The sequence below is a fragment of the Zingiber officinale genome, chromosome 7B (assembly GCF_018446385.1).
Source record: "Zingiber officinale cultivar Zhangliang chromosome 7B, Zo_v1.1, whole genome shotgun sequence".
Taxonomy (NCBI): domain Eukaryota; kingdom Viridiplantae; phylum Streptophyta; class Magnoliopsida; order Zingiberales; family Zingiberaceae; genus Zingiber; species Zingiber officinale.
The window spans coordinates 42,140,303-42,143,955 of record NC_055999.1 but is presented as its reverse complement, the minus strand read 5'-3'; the positions used below and the strand labels follow the sequence as shown (position 1 = coordinate 42,143,955).

The 3,653-nt window shown below is 43.7% G+C and overlaps 1 non-coding gene across 1 annotated transcript; it reads left to right on the top strand.

Moving 5' to 3' along the window:
• The first annotated feature begins 2,721 nt into the window (after window positions 1-2,721).
• On the top strand, window positions 2,722-2,827 carry LOC122007493. Its single transcript, XR_006118985.1, has one exon. It is a non-coding gene; the product is annotated as a small nucleolar RNA R71 (small nucleolar RNA).
• Window positions 2,828-3,653: the final 826 nt, after the last annotated feature.

The following is a 3,653-nucleotide window of genomic DNA, read 5'->3' as shown; positions in this document are numbered from 1 at the left end:
ATCATTAGAGAAAGTAATACCAAAGTTGTTCGATATACCTTCGAAGCGTGCATTCTCCTCGTTTGAGACGACCAACACTTCTTTTCCTTTCCTTTGACGAGAATTCCTTTTTGCGAAGTTCAACATCACGGATGATCGATTGGAATGAGATGAACATGGGGAAGGAGTGGGAACACCTTGGGAAGTTGGAGGGAGAGAGGAGAGAAAGGAGGTGTGGGGGAGAAGGTGAAAACGGCGGCACGGGCGTGCAAGCCTTCGCACACCCGTGCCCTAATAAAATAGGAGTTTGGGCCGGGTCGTGTAGGGTTACACGACCCCTCCATGGTGATTCTGCATGGCCGTGCCAATTGGCATGCCCCCCTCTTTTCTCCACTCGGTTGAAGTTGTACGGCCGTGCCAATTGGCATGACCCAGTCCTCCCTCTTCTCTGGCGAAGTCTCACGGCCATGCCAATTGGCATAACCTGAGTCACTTCCTTCTCTGGCAGTCTCGTACGACCGTACCAATTGGCACGACCCGTGTCCTTCTTCTCTCTGCATAGGCCACACGACCGTGTAAGGTTGCACGACCCATGACCTTCATCCTTCTGTTGCCTTCGCACGACCGTGTGTGGTCACACGACCGACTCCTTTAGGCTCAGGCTCACGGTGACTCACCTTTCACTCTTTTTGTTCCTATGATGCCTCCACGCCCATGAAATGCCCATGCCCAGCTTATGAAGGCTCTACACATCCTAAAAGCGAATACCCAAAAATAAAGAAATAATAAAAATGCTCAACTAAACTAGAACAACGAACTAGAATGAAAAACCCTTGCATTGTCTCCCAAGAAGAGCTTGTTTTAGGTCTTTAGCTCGACCCCGTTTCAGTCAATGTGGACTAAACCTGTGGAAGCACGGCTCTCCTCCTAGGTTTAATGCTCCAGTTTACGCTTTTAGTTTCGCTCGTGTAGGACAAATGTATTTCTTATTGCTCGCTGGAGGGGAACTCTCATGGAAACTGCACTCCTCGACTTTGTGCATGTTGATCTTGCTAGAATTACCTTGAGAAGAGGGGTTGTAGATGGAGGAATCAGATAAATCAAACTCGATCTTTTCTTTGTCGATCTCCAAGGATAACCTATAACTTTTTACATCAATGATGGCTTCAGCTATGGCAAGGAATGGTCTTCCAAGGATGATCGGTATCTTGGGATCTTCCTCCATATCCAAGATAATGAAATCTGTGGGAACGATACATCCACCCACTTCTACTGGCACGTCTTTCACTATTCCCATTGGTTATCTACATGAATGGTCAGCTAATTGCAGTGCCATAGTAGTCAGTTTAATGTTCTGGTGGCCCAGATTCTTACATAAAGAGTACGGAAGTAGGCTAACGCTGGCCCCAAGTCGTAGAAAGCTCTTGGTATGAGTTCAGAACCAATTTTGCACGGTATGGAGAAACTTCCTGGATCCTGAAGTTTTGGTGGAGTATTTGCCATAAGTAGAGCGCTGCAATTCTCTGTTAATGCTACGGTCTCGAAGTCACCCTTCTGCCTTCTGTTAGATAAAATACCCTTCAAGAACTTTGCAAACTTCGACATTTGGTGCAGTGCATCTATCAGTGGTACTTCTACACAAATTTCCTTGATCTTCTTCAGGAATCGGTTGAACTCTTCATCCTTTTGAGAGGTTATCAGTTTTTGAGGGAAAGGAATCGTCTGACTCTGTGGGGGAACTTGAAGAGTTCTCTCACCTTTCTTAGTAACCTCCTCTCCATCCCTGTTTTGGGTCTGATTGGGCATTAGGGGAGAGGGCTCTTTCTCTGAGTTAGGTTCCTTCTGAATAATGATTTGGGGGTCTCCTACAGTACGCCCGCTCCTCAGCTCAATGGGTTGTAGTGTTCCACTGGGTTTATATTTGGATTTCCTGGAAATGTTCCCTGTGCTCTTGAGATGGATTGGGCTATCTGGGCTATTTGGCTGTCTTGCATCTTTTGATGCTTCTCAGAATTTTCCATTCTTTGGGTTAACAACTTGATCTCATTCTTCATCTCTTTTTACTCTGAGAGAGCTTCTTCAAGCATCTTTTCAATCCTGGACAATTGTGAAGGTTGTTGTTGAAAAGTTTGTTGTCCAGATGAGTAGTTCTACTACCCAGGTGAGTAGCTCTGTTGTCCAGGTTGATAACTCTGTTGTCCAGGTTGATAGCTTTGTTTTGCTGGCCCTTAATGCTGATTGTTCCGGTATGAGAAGTTTGGGTGATTCCTTAAAACTGGATTGTATGTGTTGGAGTACGGATTGTTTTACCTTTGGTTGTAGCTGACTATCGCATCACACTGCTCAAGTTAGTTTATCTGTGCTTGTATTGGCCCTAGGAGGCAAGTATCTTGAGCATGATCCGTACTTCCACAAGTTTCACAAACACCAACTATCGCATTGGTCGTGTTGTTGTTGTTCCCCATGGCCTCAAACTTCTTGGTCAGAGCGTCTAGCTTTGCAGACATGAGAGTGACTGCATCTACATCGAATTTCCCTGACGCTTTTATTGGATTCCCTGAGAAAGAACCACCAGATCTTTCTGATGCCCACTGATGGTGATTCTGTGTCACATTCTCTATGATCTCTTCAGCTTCATCAAGGTTCTTGTTCATCAGTGCTCCTCCTACTGCAGAATGGAGGGATACCTTTGTGTGATAATTGATTCCATTATAGAAGGTGTGTAGAACCAACCATTTCTCAAGGCTATGATGGGGGCACTGTCTCATCATACTTTTGAATCTGTCCCAGGCTTCAAATAATGATTCTGAGTCTACCTGTTTGAAACTTGTAATCAGATTTCTCATATGAGCAGTTTTGCTTGGTGGATAGAATTTGTCCAGGAATTTCTGCTCACACTGCTCTCAGGATGTAATGCTATTCGCTGGAAGTGAATTTAGCCACTGCTTGGCTCTGTCTTTCAGGGAGAATCCGAAGAGAAATAACCTTACTGATACTGGAGGGACTCCGTTCACTTTCATGGTGCCGCAGATCTCGTAGAAAAGCTCTAAGTGGTGGTTTGGATCATCGTGCGGTCCTCCTCCAAATTGATTCTGCTGAACCATGTGAATTACTGCAGGCTTGATTTCAAAGTTGTTATCTTCGATTGGCGATAGAGTGATGCTAGACCGAATCCCTCGTGCATAAGGTGCTGCATAATCCTTCAACAATTTATCAGCCATCTCTGAAGGTTCTCGTGCTACTTAAAATGCCTTCTATAGGTTTCTTCTCCTCAGAAAAGTCCTATCAATCTCTGGATCGAACGGTAGAAGTTATACTGAAAGATTAGCTCTTCGCATGCAAAAAAAATAAAGTATGAAATATAGTAAAGAAGAAAAAATGAAATAATTTTTTTTTAGTGTTTTTAATAAAAATACAGGAAGTAAAGAAAAACAAGAATAAAATTATTTATCTCTAAATACAAACTAAAGGAAAGATAAAGGAAAAGAAAACAAAAACTAGTCTAATCTAGTATGACTATCACCAATGTTATAGACGCAGTCCCCGGCAACGGCGCCAAAAATTTGTTACGCTTCCGTAAGTGCACGGATTCGTCGTCAGTAATAAAGAATATCGATCCCACGAGGACTGGTTATAAGCACTAGTGATGGCTCACTTAGGATTAGCTATACTAA